We start from the raw sequence: 19,564 nt of genomic DNA on the forward strand, positions 1-19,564 counted from the left end.
AAGAAAACTCCCCTTTCAAAAAATGAAAACCACAAAACATAGCAAAGAAATCAGTAGGAAAAAGGAAGACAACCCAGTGTAAAGTTTGCAAAGGACTTGAACCAAGAATTCACAGAAAATGAAGAGTGTGCACATGAAAATATGCTGGTCAGAACCATTATGGAATATGATCACCAAAAATGTGGCACCACACACCCTCCAGAATGTCTAAAATGAAGACTGAAAATATCAAATTTATCAAGGATGAGAAGAACATTGAACTCTCATGCACTACTGAAAGAACTGTAGTTTTGTGCAGCTACTTAACAAGTTGAACTTTTCTTCTAAGGACAATTTTGTGCCTCCACTATAATTTAGCATTTTCACTCCTAGGTTTACACCCAAGAGGAAGGAGCACATGTATCTACTAAAAAGCATTACAAGACTGTCCATAACATCTTTAATAATACACAAATGGCAGACAACTCTCATGTTCACTAGTTGAGTGCATAGATAATTTGTGATGTATTAAACCATAGAGTTCTTCACCACCACAAAATGTAATGAACTATTGATATTTGCAAAGCACAGATGCATCTCAGAACACTTTTGAGTAAGGTAGCCAGGCTCAAAGGGAAATATACTGCATAATTTTCTTTGTATGAAATTTTAAGTTAGGCTAAACTAATCCTCAGTAGTAGAAGCCAAAGCAGTGACTGTCTTTAGGGAACACTGCCTGGAAGGGACACAGTGATACCTCATACGTGCCATGTGGATCCGAGTGTGAGAGGAGAATTCCAGTTCTGTAAGATGCAAAAACAGGCCAAGTTTCAGTGAGAAGTGTGGCTACTTCTGGGGGTACCAAGTGGACATGGGTATGAGAGAGCTTTCAAGGGTCCTAGAAATGGTGAGAACATAAATATACACATGTGCAGAAAATTCAGAGATACACGCTCATGATGTGTGCACTTTCTATAAATTGTACCTTCACAGAAAAAGTTTAGAATAAAAATCTTCAGCACTCAGAAATTCTAACACACACTTTGATTTTTCTTGGTTTTATATTTGTAATCAAGATTTCACTTAATATTTATCTACTTTAAATGCTTTAGTTAAGAATCTTTTATTGATTGCCCAGTCATCCTTTTACAAGAAAAATAAACAAATCAACTTTTCCTGTTCTACATAGGCTAGGACATCAACAAACTCCTTTTTGACAGGATAGAATCCTCAAAATGTGGGACTATCACTTATCTTTGAAGTTAGTGGTTAGCATAGAACTGGAACCTAAAGCATCAGGAAAGTTTGCAGAGTGGTGACAGAAGGTATGTTACATCTAGACTTCCTTCCTGCAAAACCTGGCACCTGTCTCTCAACCAGAAAGAACAGACTGCAGCTGGTGAAGAGCCTCAGGCAAAAGGAAAGAAAAGTCTGTAATACCCATCTCGTCTTTATTGAAATTATTGGCACTTTGTTGATCAATGCATATATTTTGATTTTTTTAAAATATTACATTAAGTGTTATTTTGATTGCTGGATTTCTGATGCCTCCCTTGCCTCAACCTAATCCCAGCCTTATTTAAAAGGAAATCCAGATTCCAGGGAATGTTGTTCCCCATCTGCTGGGTCACTGCACTTGGAGTAAGGGTGAGGTCCAGATGGCTGAGGAGGCCCATCACAGGGGAGGCCAAAGCTTCATTCACAGATCTCAGTTGGAGGCACAGTCAGACTCATCTGAGCTTGCAAAGGATGGCTTCCAACCTTCAGGCTGGTTGTCAGTCGGCATCCTGTTATAACCAAGACAGGTTGTTCTAGTACTCTCTGGATCACTATGTGGTGGCATTTTAAACTGAGGATACTGTGTTCCTATTCACTGCCCTCATTCACCCCTGTCTGTGAGGGCCTTCCTGTCTCCCAGAGAGGAAGAACTGTGGAGTTGCTCTTGATTGCCTTTTCCTTTATGTGATTCTGTCAGGACATCAGGCACCCCCTCTCCTGTCAGGCATATTTCTCAAGTGTTTACTGCAAGGCTAGCTCTCTAGTTCTGCGAGCCCATGGAAGGACTGACCCCAATAAGTATGGACTGCGCTCATGTAGACACACCTCCTTAGACACTTCTATCCACAGAGAAGCCACTGCAAAAGCATCCTAGGCCACTGCAGAGGGCAGGGCCTCTCAAGGGAACCTTTGGTGGTGAATGTGACTCACTGGAGGTGTCAGAGTCAGGGTGAAGGACAGGTTCCCTGGAAGCTGATTTCAATTGTTCCAGCCTTCTGTGAACCAGTAGTGATAAAGATGAGGAGTGATAAAGTGTTCATGCATGTCGCCCAGGTATGTGAGAGGTAGAGGCCAGCCTATGCTAAAGCAACAAGACCCTGTCTGAAAAAAATACAAAAGCAAACAAAAGTGTGGTGTAGCTCAAATTGTAGAGCACTTGGCCAGCATGTGTGAGACTCTGGGTTAAAACCCTAGTCCTACAGTAAAAATTTGTTCAGCTGTATACCATGGGAGAAAGTGCAAGGATTTCCAGGAAAATTCTAAAAACAAAAAGTACTGAGAGAGGATTTGCTAGACTTTAAACATGTTAAAAATAAACAGGGCATACAGGAAGCAAAATGAGGATGATACTTTTTCAGCATGGACTCTATCTCAATTCCATGAAGAAAGAGATCATATAATTCCCATTTTCTTGAAGAGAGCATCTGTAACAAAGGCACACCGACAGTAAATAACTAAACAGGGCATCTGTTCTGGGTAGCCCCAGTCCAAGAAGGAACAGAAAAATCTAGAAACCTAGGTAAGTTTGTTGTAGAAATCTCTGTATTAATGGTTGTATTTCCCAGTAGGGAGGTTGAAGGGAAAGAGAGAGACATTCACATTATCATAGTTTGTCTTGATGTAGAACACTTGCAATTTAAGAGTGAAGGGATGAACTAAAACTCTGGCTTTGAACATCTGTGTGGTGAGGCACATTGCAGCCCCAGCTGCTTGGGAGGCTAAGGTGGGAGGATCACTTGAGCCCAGGAGTTCAAGACCTGCCTGGGCTCCACAGTGTAAGATGTCTTTAAAAAATGCAGACTTTGGAGACATAGTTAAAGGAAGACAGGTGTTGGTGGAGAACATCTAGAAAAAACTTAATTTCCCTTAGAGATGGGTGGGGAGGCTCAAGTAAAACAATCTTTGTAATCAATAAATCCTTACCCAGGACACTGAGTGTTCTGCAAATGGCTACTGGAAAAAAGTCACCAATTTGTTACTGGAGGTCAGTGTAGCTATCTCTATCTGAGCAAGACAAGAAACCATAAACAGTGAAAATGATAGTCAAGTTTATTAGGAGTAGTAAAGACTGTTAGAATAGACAGACATTTTCAGAGGCAAAAGTGGATCCTCTCAGAAAGAAATGACAAGACCAATGGCTACATCCACCTAAATATGATTTTATTGAAGTTTAAGGGCCTTGGAGTGTCAAGTCACTTCCCCAGGACCAGCCTATTGGGAGTGATCGACATGGAAATTGTAAAGAATTATGAAATGTCTCAAGAATCCCTTTGCATATGCAATTACCCATGCCACCTAAGAAAACCTCACAGACAGAGAAGAAATTTAAAATATGAGAGATTATAATAACATGGTAATGGGCAAAAGGCAACTCTTACTCAAAGTAGCCCACCTTAACTGGTTTAGACCAGAGCTTGTTTTTCATTTTGAACCATGGATAGGGAGGTACAATGAGGTATACATTCCATAGTTAGCCCAATTTTGAAGAGGGTCCAGCTGCATCAGGCCTCCACCCTGTTGGTCGTATTGGTGCCTCGTTTTAGTTTTGCAAGTGTTTTGCAAGGATATGGAGTCAAAAGCTTAGGTCAAGAAAAGTTTAACTTGCAGCATGCAAGCAAGTAGGTCATGAAGGAGAAAATGGGCTCTCAGCACATATGCACTGAACCACGGACCTCCATTTTAGCCTCCTTTTGCATATCCCCTCACTCATCTTTAACTCATCTTTATCTTTATCAGTTCAATAGCAACAAATAACAATCATAAACTTAATTGAATTCACTTCAGTTTGATAACATAGGTACTTGGATGTTTTAGCTTCCATTGAGTTTTAAAATTCATTGGTGTATTGTGAGTAGAGAGCAACAAGAAGTGTTTCCATGGACCATGTAGTGTGTCCTCTGTGAGTGAGGAGTTCTATGCAGACCACCTCTCATTCCTGGTCTGTTCTCCACTTCAGGGTTGCTCCAGCTTCAATATACTTGGGCAGTCAGGATTGCTACCCCCAATCCAAGGAGGGGTGGGAATCTCCTAAGGGGACCTAGGCCAGGATCTAGGATTGATGCCTGGGTGGGACCTCAGCACAGACCTAATGTTCTCTCTATTTTTGGCAAGGTGAGACTCCATCAGTGTACCATGTGCCAGGTCAGGAACTTCACAGGAGCCATATTTTCCTCAGTTAAGGGTACCATCCAGGTGGGACTCAGCTGTGTCCTCCCCACCCTCTATCCTGCCCACTAGGTGGTGGGCACCACTGGAGGAAACCTTAGTCCTAATAGAGCTCTCTTCCCCCTCCATGGAAGGCCTAGAGACTCTTGGTGGAGGGGCCAGTGAGTTGTGTAGCATAAACCAGAGCACCTCCCAGTGAAAGAGAACCAGCTGCAGGGAGGCCCATCACCCAGGAAATCTGTGACACTAACTGGGGTGGTATAGGAAGAAGCATTGTCCCCACTGTGAAGACATATGTGTAGTTATAAGGAGCATTGCTAATGATCTGGCATGTACCATGGCCTCTGTTGAACCCAGCGAGACTGCAGGGGAGAGAGGAAATGTAGGTACACCTTGTGTCAGAGAAGATGAGAGGGAACAGTGCACTGGGACAGAAGGAAGTCTCAGACCAGTGAGATGCATGATTGCAGAGGCATCCCATTCCCTGCACTGTCCCTATTCACCTTGGTTATAAATGCAACAGGATTTTTTTTGGCAGGGCAAGTGATTAGAATGAAATTCTGTTGGTGTGCGAGATCACCTTCAGGTGAACTATTATCCTACTTTGCAAATGTCTGTGGTCTGAGAGTCAGGTATCATCTGCCTCATGGAATTGGTCTGAGGACTGATGGACTGGAAGGGCATGGTTGCTGTTGGTGTGCTCTTGACAGTTCTGTGTTGGCCGAGTGGCTGTTCTGACACAGGGTGCAGAGCTTTCTGATGCTGTGGAAGTAGCATCATGTGAGTCCTCATCAGAACTGGTGACCCTGCTGGGAAGAATGTGCCAGGACCTACAGGACAATTTTTCCAGGTGCAGCCTTTGGTGGCAGCTGTTCTGGACAGCCACCTAAGTGAATGTGGCCTTGGTGTGGACCCCTGTTCTGGCCCAGCAGGAGCAGCAGTTGGCTTGTTGACTTCTGCATGAAGAACTGGGAGAGGGTTGGAGAGATTCGCAGCCTCCACATCACCAGCTAAGTCAGGATGGCCTATTCTCCCTTGGCCTAATGATAACCAGCTTGGTAATCAAGTAAAATTATCCATTTATCAAATCAGTATTTAGTGGTGACACTGAACCAAGCACTGTGCCAACTTATGGACAAAGTGAGTGCATAAAGCCTGGTCTTCCATTGGACTTCTGCCATTCTGACAAGCAAGATGGTCACACAGACCAGGATCTCCATCCACAGTTAGAAGGAGACCAACATTTTCTTAGTACTCATATAGTGACATCTTGAACCTCAGTACATTTGGCACCAAAACCTGACATGAGGCTGGGCATGGTGGTACACAGCTGTAATCTCAACACTTTTAGCATTAGGATGGCTGAGGCAGGAGGCTCACAAGTGTAAGGCCAGCCTGGGTTACATGGGGAGTTTGATGCCTGCCTGGGATACTAGTGAGATTGTCTCAAAAAAAAAAAAACCCCAAAAACTGAAACAATAAGAATAACAACAACATACCAAATTAAAATCAAACAAACAAATCTTGACCTGAGTTGCTGTAGAGCTACCTGTGGTCTTTATTTGTCTTCCTCATGTGACCATTGTACATCTTGCTCTCTAAATGGTGGAATGTTTGAGTAAACAGTGCTGCTGGATTATTCTGGCCTGGTACAAATTGTGTGTGATATGTCTTTCTTCCTGAAATTTGAAACCTTAAATACATCTGACCAAAAAAGTACTGAAAAAGGGATTGGGGATCTTCTTTCTTCCTCTCTTTCACCTACAGTACAACTCATGCATAATTCATTGTGAGTTTACTCAAAGAAATCAATTCCCTCCAAGTTTTTTTATTTCTACCTTTTTACTCTAGATCTAATGCCATGTTCTGCCCCCTCAAACTTTCAGCAGCCAGAGGGAGTTTTAAAGTGTAGAGGGACAAACCTGGCAGTGCTTGCTGTACAGTCTCCTAACTGCTCCCCCTAACCCCACCATTGTGTCTAGGGCTTCTGGCCTCCTTCCCTGCCCTGGAACTGCTAAGATATTTCTGTCTCAGGACCTTTCTAAGTATCATTCCATCCCAAAGGGTCCCACGTGACCCTTTGGATTCTGCACAAGTGTCAGCCTCACAGGGAGATCCTGCATGCTCCTTTGTATCCCCAGTTGCTCTTCTGTGTACTTCCTCAGTTGTTAAAGAACTTGTCATTTGTCATCACTGTGCAATGGAGGGGCCCTCAGTTCTACTCATTGCAAGATCCATGACACACACTGCCCTTGGGTGAAGGTCACTATACCTCAGCAGGTTCTTCCCTCAGTGAACCTGGGTCCATGGAGTCCTCCAGGACAGGTGCAGCTCTGAAAGACATCTACTACCACCACCCATGAGGAGGCTGGGTGTAGGTAGTCATTCTGAGCCTGGTGTAGAAGTTTCAATGAAGGAATTGGTATCTGATGGATTTATCTATGCCATTTCCATTGATTCTGAGTTCTAAATGTACCTCCTGTACCCAAATATTCTGAAGGAAGTAGAGGTGAGGAGGTAAGGGCAGGAAGTCACATAAGGAGTCATTGCAACACTATAATGAGCAATATAACTTCAGTGTATGACATGTCCTTCTCTGGGCCACACTCCTCCTGCCACCTCATTCAGATGGTGACTGGAAACAAATGGCAGCATTCAGGATGGCTGAGGCTGAGACCAGAGTTGGGCATACTGACCATCTCTACTTCCTCCATTGTCTACCTGTCACTGGCTGGACAAGGAGCCCACACACATGGACAGTGGACATGGAAGGCAAGTGGGAGCTTCTGTCTCAGGTCATATCTTATTCCCACATCTAGGTCCCAGGGGGCAACTTGAGGCTTCAGGAACATTTAAAGAGTTGAGGATGATAATGCTAATACTGGAACGAGTCACATGTAATGTGATCAGAAGAGTGCCCAGCATGGGATAGGCATTAAATAACAATGAAATCATTGTGACAAACACCTATACATTTGTCATGTCAGCATGTCATTTTATTAATATATGTGATCAGAAGTACCTTCATTTTAAACTTAAAGTTGCATAATAGGAAATGAAGCCAGGAAATGCTAAGTAATCTGCTCTCTGTCAGACACTTGGCTAGTTAGAGGTCAAACCACTTTCATGTTAAAGTTGATCCTATGTTCTTTCTTTCACATTAAGCCATTTGTGGTTGAACTATTTGTGATGCAAATGAGAATGCATTTAAACCAACCAAGCAATATCTCATATGCACCACATATGAGATATATGTTTCACACACAGATATGTGACATTTTTTTAAAACAAGAAAAGTACTGAATGACCCTGATAAAAAGTGGATCCTCTAAAGCTTCATAGACATATGAAATTAAATAACAAATATATGACAATCAGCATGCTACAATGCTGAACTCATTTAAATTAGTATAGAACAAATTGGAATGAAAGGAAGTATTGAGAAATATCAGTATAGTACAAGTGGGCTTGGGTATAGCTCAGTGCTAGAGAGCTTGGCTAGTCTGTGAGCCCTGTGGATCCATCTTTAACACTACAGGGTAACATGGATACATTGTTCAAATGCATCCTGCACTTTTGACAGAGTATATTTAATGCTAATTTTATGTAATATTAAATGTAAAATAACATATTGTGTCTGTGTATATGTTAGATGTTTAATACAAATATTAAATTACATGTAATATATGTTTAAACACTATATTATATTGTTAGAATACCAATGCAGGTCAAGTTTGCCAAAGATCCCCACTCTTAGAAGTGACAGAATCTGAACAACCTAAATGCACATGGCATGAGCTGGGAGTGAAATCATGGAGGAAACACCCAGTACCTTTCTGCAGTTGCCAGGCATGAGAGCTGGGGAGAGAACAAAGGGGGAGGCAGTGAGGTAAGGGTCCAGACCTGGTCATGATCTCCCTCTTGGGATATAAATGTCACTGCATCTAGTTACTGGGCATGTCCCATTTCTTGACCCAGAGAAGTTGGACAGTCCCAGCCCCAGTGAAGGCTACAGATTGATTTGAAATTTTGTAGCTCCAGCCCAAGCAATTCTGAAACTGGTGTTTTTGATCCCAGGCCCAAACTTGTGGGCTTCAAAATGTCAGGTCGTGCCATGCACCCATGTATGACAAATAAAGAGACATGGTGAAGGTCAGAAAATGGGGCAACTCTGGGAAGAGGGAAGGTGAAAATTTCAGCCCATCTTCAGACATATTCCAGATTACAGGCCTGAGCTTTAGGTTAATTAGACAAAGAATTAGGGCAGGGGACAAAGCTATGCATAGTTGAACAGTTCCAGTCACAGTTTTGTCTTGGTGGTGAGCGGTGGTATGAGGAAAATGGTCAAGCAGATACTTGTCTTAGGGTTGTTTGGGTGGGAACTGCTTGACCAATATCTCAGCCCTTGTTCTTTGAGGATTCTCGAGAAGTTGTCCTTGCTGTTGTCACTTGAGTTTAGTTTCTCTGAAATGTATCCAGTAGAATCCTTAATTTTTTCACCTTTTCTCAGAAATTTCATGGTAAGTGTATAGATACTCTTTTCACAGCTGATATTTCACATATTTTACATCTGCACTGTCATCCTGAGAAAGTCCCCCAGGGTTCAGAAAGGAATAGCTGACTGTACAGATGGGACAAGATGGAAAATGAGAGAAGATGGAAGCAGTTTTAGTTGTTCTTTTGTGCTGCCATTTTTGAAGATGGTGCAATAGACATGCCTATGTTGGGACCTCCCACTCCTCCTTTGATCCGGAAGCACCAGCTTATTACTACCACTTAGAATTGAATTCAAGACCCTCCTACTCAGTGGAAGAATCGGGACATCATCTCCAAACTGGTCAGTTGAGTGGTGGACATAATAGTGTTTCAGATTCTGAGGGCCTCTGTGCCAGTGAGGCAGTAAGACCTTTACACAGAATCTCAAAGAATCACATGTAGTTTTAAACCTTTGACTTTGGAATCACATGCATCTTGATATTTCTCCTTGATCCAGGCACAGGCAGCCTCCAACATGGGGGCACCTATATCTCATTGTTACTCCTACTTTTTTTTTTAATAAAACTTGTGCTGTGTGAATGACAGTAGAGATGGAATTCTTGTCCCCCATCCTTCTCCACTTGCTCCCAACATGCTTCTCTCCTATGTGCAGAAATACCAGGGTTCCCTCAGAGTCATAGCCTGGGTTGCTGAACTTTTTGTTTGCTTGGGGATGGCCCCTGCTCTTCTAAACAGGTTTAGAACCTTGCCACCCTCAAGGTCTCCTCAATATCTGTATCTGACAACAACACTTTCCTAGTGGCATGACCCCCAGAAGGAAGGGAGTTATGCAATGATCATGGCACCTTGCTGCCTCCCTTTGCCATTCCCACCCTCATCTTACCCATGGTCTCACATTATTTTATCCATTGTTGTAAATTTGGTTCATTATGACATAGATATCTGAGCATCTTAAACAAGGGATGGGTTCTACCAGATGGTCCCTTCTTCTGGCTTCAGAGAGAGAAGTGGACTAAAGAGAAGTGAAATAGATGGAGCTGCATCTAAATGTCCCGATGTGGTCATCCTGACACCTGTCATGCAGGCAGAAATGGACTTTCAAGCTCCTGCAGAGGGCTGACCAAGAGCCTGAAGTGGGGCCCTGGCATGTAATGGTGATAGATCTTTCAGTGTGGACAGCAGAAGCCAAAAGATTAGGGAGGAGGCAAGGGCAGTGGCAGAAACAGCAACCCAGACTCCTCTGCAGAAAAGTCACCTGTGCACCTGGAATGGTGTGTGGCCACCTAGTAGGCCAGGTGGTACAGGCTTTCTTCTTTGACACCAGAAACACCCAGTGGGGCTGGGACAAACTCTGCAACAGGCTGAGCCCAGTTTTGACACCTAATCAGGGAAGATGTCTGTGGCCCTGTAAGTCCTACTTCTTCTGGACCAGTGTCACTCTCCTGGATTCATTTTCTGGCTGCTGCCCCTCACTTTGCTCCTGGGTCTTTTCTTTTCTTGACCTGGAGTCCAGATGTTTGGGTTCCACCCTACTGCTTACCAGAATTTCAATTTGCATAAACGTGATTTTTATTATTTTCTTTTAACTTATGGTGTGCTCATTTACTTGAATAAGTGGTATATACATGGGTCAAAGTTAAAAGGGGAAAAATCACCTAGAACAAGGTTAACCTGCACTTAGTGATGTGGGAACATGCATTGTGACAGTGAGATGTTCTGCCTAGCAGAGGCAGGTACAGGTCACCTTTGCAGGAGACTTAGGCACCAGGTGCATAGACATGACTCCTAAGTAGCCTTGATGTCTTGATTGAGGAAGTTCTTAGCAAGTCTCTGCTTCCAAGCCTCCCTCACCTGTACCTATAGGGAAGGCATGACTGCTCATGGTGAAAGACAGCCCCATATCAGTGGCTTAGCCTGGTCCCTTGTATCCTGCCCATGGCACAGGTGCCCTGTACTCCATGTTCCAGGAGTGGCTGCTTCTCATAACCTGCTGTACCTCCAAGCCTGTTTGCCTAGAGGCCACAGGGACATCTATGACCCTTTGCCCAAGTTCTACAGCTAGATTTCCATCATGGAGTCCTTTATGCTCCCAAGTCTCCAATCATTGTACCTGCTCACTAGCTCTTCCATGTCATCCTGGAAGACTTGTTCTAATGGGTCAAGATGGAATCCTGTTGTCTTTCTCAATTCAATAACATTTTTAATGTGTACCAATCAATCAAAAAACAAGTTTGATGTGGCTCTGTCATGGTTACATGTGGAGACTGGGGGTGTACTCCCTGGTATACTATTTGCCTGGCATGAGCAAGACCCTGGTTTTGATTATCAAATCTGCCAAACAACAATGACAACAACTGGAGTACACAGACCTCACAAACAGCACGATTTTTTCTTTTCCTTTTTTTTTGAAATTTTAATTACTTTTTATTGAAAACTGCACTGAATGCTAAATGTCTTCCTTTACAATAAACAAATACAGCTATAATAACTCACACTAAAACAAAACATACTTGTGATAGTCATTATTTTCTGTTTGGGACAGTTTAAAGTTTTCCTTTTGTCACAAAAACAAGAATGTATCTATACAAAGGTTCAAAATAGGCCATGTTTTTAAACAAAAAAGCAGTGATTCACAATACACCATGAACAGAACAGGTAACTAGTTGATACAAATCTAATAGGATTTGTTAAAATCAGTCACATTTAGTAACATATCTGAAGTGTTCTTGTAGAAAATATTTTGTGAAGAAAAGAATTTATCAATGTCTAAAAAAGTGGGTTTCTTCATAGACAATCTGACAAGTTACCATAAAAGTGTTTCCTGAGACATAAGGAAATGCAACATTATTCTTCTTGAACCCTTACAGTTCAAGACTTTTCTACTCAATAAAATAGCTGAGGATCTAAAACTGAGAAAATATATATGAGTACAAACAGCTCGTGAAACTTAATACTCTTTTTCTTTTTCTTTTCTTTGTTTACTTTTTTTTTTGCATCATCACAGGGCATCACAGAACCTATACCCAACTTGCCTGCTCAAAACACAGTTCAGATGTGAGACACTTCCGCACAGGAGCATGTACTGTCTTCAATCCTACCCCTGCAGATGTCTAACACAGGCAAACTGCTTTCTTCCCATTTTGAGATTATTTAATCTTCCTATTAGCAAAAAGAGGTAAGGAGCCCCTATTGACCCAAGGGACTAGAGTCAGAAGATGAGGATTTCCTCTCAATATTTTTTTATTTTGGTGTTTGGAACTCTCAATGCAGCATTCTAGAGCAAGTTGTTCAGGACCTGCTGTGCCCAAGGAACTGACAAAGGAAAAAAGCTTTTTTTATTCTTTTGTGATTTGATGCACAGATGAAAAACTTAAGACACAATAACAGAAGTTGGTGGTTAATAAATCACGCCCTAGTCTTTCAGCGCTTCTGTAAGCAGATGACACCTTCAGTTTTCTAGAATTTGTAGCTTTATCACTGCAACATCAATGATGCATATGTCCAGAATCAGATAAAAAGACTCAAATTCCTTTTCTCTTAGTTCATCCATTTTTACAGGTCTCTTGTCTTGGTCCCAAGATTATCTGAATGACTACCTTTCAGCATTTTCTGCTATTGCTAGTTGGGGTGCTCTCAACTGTCCCCATGTTTAGTGGACTGGTTGGGAGGGGGAGCTTGGGAAGGGTGTGCCACTGTAGGGAGGTTGTGAGTTACCAAGATGCCTCCCAGGATGATCCCTTCCATGGCTGCAGGAAGTGCTCCTGGAGCCAAGCCTATGATGCCTGGTGGATACCTATATGTGGCACCATTGAACTCTCGATGAATTGCTTGCTGGTCTCTTACTGACCAAGGAGCTGATGTGACAAAGAATTCCTCCTTGACACAGATTCTTAAGCTTTTTGGGATGTGACCTGTGATTGCTCGGCCTGTGTGGCATCTGCCTCCCTCACCTCTAGTGATGCTTGCTCACTATATCAGGTTGTGTGGGGAGTACAAACCGGATTCAGTGCATCTTTCAGTGGACCTGAGCAAAGCTAAAGGACTCTGATTCATGCACATCGAAGGTGGACCCTCCCTATCCTGCCCTCTGTGAGGGCCTGGACTAAGGCTTTTTTATCCACCAGGCCACTGCGGGCTGCATTCACCAGGAATGCCCCTTGCCTCATCTGCTTAATAGTGAAGTCATTGATGAGGTGGTGGTTATGTTCATTGAGATTGCAGTGCAAGGATACACAGTTGCTCTGATAAACAAGTCCTGCAGGGTATAGACCCTCTGTACACCCAAAGACAGCTCTAGCCCATCTTGCAAGTAGGGGTCATAAAATATGACGCTGAATCCAAAGGCCTTGGCTCGAATAGCAACAGCCTGCCCTGGGCGACCAACGCCAATGAATCCCCAGGGATTCAGGCTGCTCCTGAGGTCACTTCTCTGATCTGTTCCATGCTCTGTACCCGTATGCCTTCCCGCAGAGCCTGGTAGAGCCATGTGTTCCGCTGGTACAAACTGAGGATGTGGCAGAGGTGGAATCAGCCGTTCTTCCACGGCTGCAGATGGGATGTTGTAGACAGCGATCTGCAGCCTTGATGTCCACGTAACCACTGCCCATGCGCACAATCACTCTCAGCGCCTTGAACTTCTCCAGGTCTTCCCTGGTAAGGGTGATGGTGTGCTACATCATGGCACCCACGGCTTCATTTAACACCTTCTCCTGGATTTTCTGAGTGGACTGTGCATCGCAGAAGGCAACAGTAGCCAAGTCCTTTAGGATGGGCATCTCCAAAGTGAAATCTCCGCCTTCCAGCAGTGCCATTGGGGGCGGGGTGCAGGGGGCCATTCATGATCTGGGGGCGGATTCCTTCACAAATTCTGTCCAATCGCTGTCGCTGGACTTTGTGCTTATCTACAAGGGCCATTCTTTATCAAACTTTGCAACTCTGATTCAAAAGGCAAAGAGGTCCTCTAAGAACTTATGAGAACTCGCAGTAATCTGCATGCATTATGACACTATGAACCCAATATAAATGTGTCCACAAACTCTATAGTTCACACAGTGGGTTGTCAGTCTTTGTATGGGGACACAGGTTCATCAATTCACAACCATGTAAGGTGATGAAACCCTTGTCCTTGGCCACGGGCGTCCACAGCGAAGGGTGCCCACCCGGGAGGCGGTGGTCGCAGTGGCGGTGGCTGTGCGGGCCCCTCAGCGATGCATGGCTCCAGGCATGGTATCTCCCTCCTCCGGCCGCTCCTGGTCCAGCCCTGCCGGGGTGGGTCGCGGGGGCCGTGGCCGCAGAGGCTCACGATCTTCTTCAAAATGGTCCATTTTCACATTTTCAAACTTTAAAATAATTTATGACTGAGTCCCGTATTCCAGGTCACTAACCTGCTATTCTGTACTGCATTCTGGCAGCTCCCTCTATCAGTTCTTGAGTCTTCTCACCAAATTTATTTCTTATAATGTTTTATCTGTACATTTACAGATTCTTTTAACTTTCTGAATGTATCTATCTGTCTGTCTAGGTGGTACTGGAGTTTGAACTTAGGGCCTTCTGCTTGCTAAGTAGGCACACTCCCACTTGAGCCATGCCACCAGCCCACTTTCTGAATATTTTTAAGTGTTTGCATTAGATTTGGATTAACTTACTGAGTTTTTCCAAAGTGTATATAAGCAAAATGCTCTCATTAGTAAACTACTTAACATAGGTATTTTGTGGCAATCAGTAAAGTCTTGTAAGAATTTGGTTTTCTTGAGACAGGGTCTCTTTATGTAGCCAAGGCTGCATAACTTGCATCCTCTTGCATGAGTGTCTTGAGCACTGAAAATTGAGTTTTTAGTGAAGATACCAATCCTTCACTGGCAGTCTTTAAAATTGAAGAGAAGTGCTGGGTGCTGGTAGCTACTCAGGAGACAGATCAGGAGTATCATGGTTCAAAACCAGCCCTGGACAAATAGTTTATGAGACCCTATCTTGAAAAAACTAAGCATGAAATACTGACAGAGGGGTTCAAGCAGGAAGAGCACTTGCCTAGGAAGCATGAGGCCCTGAGTTTAAATCCCAGTGCTGAAAAAATAAATGAGGAGAAGGGATCACTTCTAAATTCTGTGATCGCAGCACTGGGGAGGCTGACGTGGAGGACCATAAATTCATGGCAGCCTGGGTCACTTTATGAGACTCTGTCTCAGAAAAGCAAAGAGGATGCACCTGTGAGAGCGACTTCTGGGCTCATTCTGGGTCCACATAGGAAAGGTGGTGTCCAAGCTGGAGTACATGAGTGGGATGACTTCAGGGTCTTGACCATGGTTGAAATGGGCATGAAGAACCATGAACTAGTTCCCTCAGGTTTTTTTTTCTTCTTTTTGGTGATTCTGGGGTTTGAACTCAGGGCCTCACACTTGCTAGTCAGGTGCTCTAGCACTTGAGGCACTCTGCCAGCCCTTTCTCATGTTGGGTATTTTTGAAATAAGGTCTCACACACTATTTACCTGGGCTTTGATCTTGATCCTCATCTGTACCTCCTAAGTAGCTAGGATTACAGGGATCCTAGGTGAGTGCTAGGACTACAGGCATGTGCCACCATACCCAGCTCAAATTATACCTTAATGCTTCTGTTTTGCTTGTATGAACATGTTTCCATATGAACTGGTGACACTACAAGAAACACAGATTGGTTTTCATAGGCTTTCATTTGTAAGAGCTAAACACAAATCTGTCATAAACATCATGTTTTATTGCTTTTACAGCCAGTTTGAAACAGGGTGGTTGTAATAAATATATTTTTAAATTTTATTTCTTTTATTCATATGTGCATACAATATTTGGGTCATATCTCCCCCCTTCCCCCTCCTTCCCTTTCCCCATGCCCTTCCTCTCCCCCCCCCCACCCCTTCACTACCAGGCAGAAACTATTTTGCCCTTGTCTCTAATTTTGTTGAACAGAGAGTATAAGTAATAATAGGAAGGACCAAGGGGTATTTTGCTAGTTGAGATAAGGATAGCTATACAGGGAGTTTACTCACATTGCTTTCCTGTACATATGTGTTACATTCTAAATTAATTCTTCTCGAACTAATCTTTTCTCTAGTTCCTGGTCCCCTTTCCCTATTGGCCTCTGTCACTTTCAAGTTTCTGCACTAGTTCCTTTGCATTAAGGACATCAAATGCTATCTTGTTTTTTGGGGGTTTCTTGGCTATCCTCATACCTCCCTTGTGTGCACTTGCATCATCATGTGATCAAAGTCCAATCCCCTTTTTGTGTTTGCCCTTGATCTAAAGTATGCATATGAGGGAGAACATATGATTTTTGGTCTTCTGGGCCTGGCTAACCTCGGTCAGGATGATGTTCTCCAGTTCCATCCACTTACCTGGTGGTCTCTGAAGCAGGTTAGGAGCTGGCATCTGGCGGCATGGGAGCCCTCCTAGTTTCTCCATTTGACACGGTGTGTGGATGCTGTGCATGGGCTGGGGGAGTGGAGATGTCAGAGTTTTGCCTCTTCTTGGTGGTTTTTCCTGCCAAGTGTATCTTCAGCATCTGTCCAAGAGTTTACTTTAGAAAGCAAGCTTTCTGCTTCCTCCCTCTAGTTGCCATCTTGGAATCTCCTGTCATAAATATTAAAGACAGTTATTGAAACATAAACCAATAGCTTGGGAGTATACTAAAAACATCCAGGACTTTCAGTAAACAAACATAGGCTGTGGTTGCCCAGCTTTGAAAACATTTCCTTCCAGGCAGGAGTAGAGTCTGTTAGAAATCAGATGCATGTTAGCAAGAATCAGATAATTACATTCTTGCAAGTGAACAAGGACGAAGTTTGCATTTAAGCTTCATGGAGTAATAAGAGCCTTGTTTCCAACTCTGAAAAACAACATGAATACCATAAGCATGATTCTTGGCTTTATTTATCTTGTCTCTCTGCCACAAAGGAACTTGCATAGATGAGGGCATTTTATGAGAGAGAATTTCCAGTTGCAAAGTCTCTGTGCAGTGGTCATGGAGCTCTATGTCAGAAACACCAAGTTGAAAGCAGTAGATGAAGAAGCTTGTGGAGCTGTTAAATGAGCAAGTCACAAGGCTAACTCAGTGAGGTTTCAATGAAGTCAATCTCATGTTGGATAAACATGATCATGTCACCATGACTGATTTCCCATTACAATGCTGAATGGTATTTCAGCAGAGGCGTTAGGTACATTAGGAATGTCTTCTTTCCTGCCTGTGAAAGTGAACTTTCTCCAACCATTAGTGACACCAGGAGCAAGGATTCCTTTGATATTGAAGTTTCTGTCAGCAATTACATAAAAAATGCAGACTAAGGATAAACTGCTTCATCCAGCAGGTCCAGATGATAAAAATATTGAAACAGAGGAGGGATCTTATTTCTCATTAACTGATGAAGGGGTGTCAGACAAATCAAAGCTTTGTGAGTCAGAGAGAGAAAGTGAAGTCTAGATGAGTCAGGTGTCTTCTGCTGCAGCTCATCTGGACACCTTCAACAATTAAAGGAAGACAATTCATCAGAGGAGAGTGCACATAATGTTGAAATGACAACATCCAGTGAAGCTTTAGAAGAAACCAAAGGGCAAGTTTTCTGAGGAAAAGAACACAACTGAAAATGACATCAAGTTCAAGGAGGAAGCCCTGTTGGCTCTGAAGAGCACCAAGATGAATGCCCTCCCCTGAATGTCTTGTCATCCTTGGCAAAGAATTCAAGTCTTTCTGACATGAAGAACACATAAGAATTAGTCACCAAGATATGTGTTACTGAGGGTTACTTCTGCAGACAGTGTTGTAAGCTGAGCAACAATTTCCCTTGACCACACCTGAGTTCAAACCCCAGTCCCACCAAATCAAACTAAACAAAGCAAGCAATTTCCCTGGTCCTGGAGAAACAGACCATGGAGCAGTTATACTGAAGAGATGCACAGAAGAATAGGTAAGAAGCAGCTCAACATCAGCACAGGCTTTATTCCGGAAAGAGAGCCTGCGGGGGTCTCCAGCTAGACCCTACTGCCAAGTATGGTCCTGGGTAGATGTAAGGGGTGCTGGTGGAAAAGTACCAGGAAGGTCACTCACTGGCTAAAAGAATTTTTCGTGAGTCACTAAGGGATGGTGTTGGTGGGCAACTAAGGAAGTTAAGTTGTGATTAGGCTTCTCATGTGTTCAATTCTCCTTGGGACCCTCCCAGAAGTAAAGGTTAACAACTGTCCTGTTGTCAGTCTTTGGGGTAGGGTGGGGTGTTTCCAGCCACCTAGGAAGGAGAGGGGTCTGGTCCTAACATGGCTGCCATTACTGTTAAGCCTACAAAAAATGTTAACTAACTAAAAATGAAAGATGGCTGTCAGATGTTGATTACAGAAAGAAGCAAATATGTTTACCAAGAAATGGAAGGAAAATAAGCAAAATATTACATTAAGTGTGGAAGCAGCAGACTTTTGGAGAAAATAATTTAAGATCTTGGATATCTCTAATCTGTATTTTTTTAAGTTACTGTAACCCTATTTTCAGCCACTTTTGGCCTTCTCTTTTTCTTTTTTTTTTTCCAATACTGGGGTTTCATCTCGGGGCCTTATGCTTGCTATCAGGTGTGCTACCACTTGAACAATTCTGCCGTTCTGTAATTCTGTCAGCCCTGTTTGTAATCCCCCTGCTTTGGTCTTTTTAGGACCAAGGCCACTATATTAATAAATAAATCCTCTTTCATCTATAAACTTGATTCATTCTCAATGTCTTCTGAAGAATTATTATAACAATTGTACTAAGCCATCTATTTTTAAAGTAATTTAGATAACTATGGTAAACATAAAATTTTTTTTCAAAATAACGTAGAGGTATTGCATATTTAAAAGCTCAGTATCAGCATTTTTGTTTTGTTTTGTGTTTTGTCTTTATAATAAACAGCTAGATCACTTGATTTCAAATCCTAGCCTTGGGCAGTTCGTCCCGTGGTTTAGTCACCAACATGCAGTTCTTCACTGGCATCCATGAACTACATACACACCCTCGAGGTGATGGGACAGGAGATTGTCAACCAGATGAAGGCTCATGTGGCCTCACCCCAGATCAAGTCATACTCCTGGCAGGCACGCCTCTGAAGGAAGAGGCTACCATTGGCCGGTGTGGGGTAGAGGTGCTGACCACTCTAGAGGTAGTAGGCCACGAGGCTGGAGGTAAAGTCCATGGGTCCCTGGCCTGTGCTGGAAAAATCAAACAGGAGGAGAAGAAGAATCCTGGCCGGGAGAAGTGGTGGAACAGTACAACCAGCACCTTCTCAATTCAGTGTCCACCTTTGACTACAAGAAGGGCCACAGTGCCAACCCTTAAGTCCTATGTAATCCTGGCTTTCTCTAATAAACCCACATCACTCCCTAAAAAACAAATGCCAGCTATAAGGGGAAATGCAATGGAGGGGATAAGTATTATTACAATTAAATTTCCTCATATAATTAAAATATGCTAATTCATTAAAAAAAGAGCAAAAAAATTTCAGCTTAATAGAGAAACAACGTAAATAAGTCATACTTCTCTTCCCCTTTCTCTCCTTCAGCCTGAACTTTCTGAACATTATAATTGAATTTATAATTTATAAAGACCAGGCCCTTAGTAGACATTCATTGAATTAATGCAAAAGCACTCGATTTCATATATTCC

At 42.9% G+C, this 19,564-nt stretch overlaps 2 pseudogenes; one reads left to right on the top strand and one right to left on the bottom strand.

Annotated features, from left to right (window-relative positions):
* Positions 1-12,537: 12,537 nt before the first annotated feature.
* On the bottom strand, positions 12,538-13,897 carry LOC109677617 (C-terminal-binding protein 2 pseudogene; annotated as a pseudogene).
* A 3,167-nt stretch (positions 13,898-17,064) lies between these two features.
* LOC109677618 (serine/threonine-protein kinase RIO2 pseudogene) lies at positions 17,065-17,681 on the top strand (annotated as a pseudogene).
* The last annotated feature ends 1,883 nt before the right edge of the window (positions 17,682-19,564 follow it).

This window comes from Castor canadensis, chromosome 3 (genome assembly GCF_047511655.1).
Source record: "Castor canadensis chromosome 3, mCasCan1.hap1v2, whole genome shotgun sequence".
Lineage (NCBI taxonomy): Eukaryota > Metazoa > Chordata > Mammalia > Rodentia > Castoridae > Castor > Castor canadensis.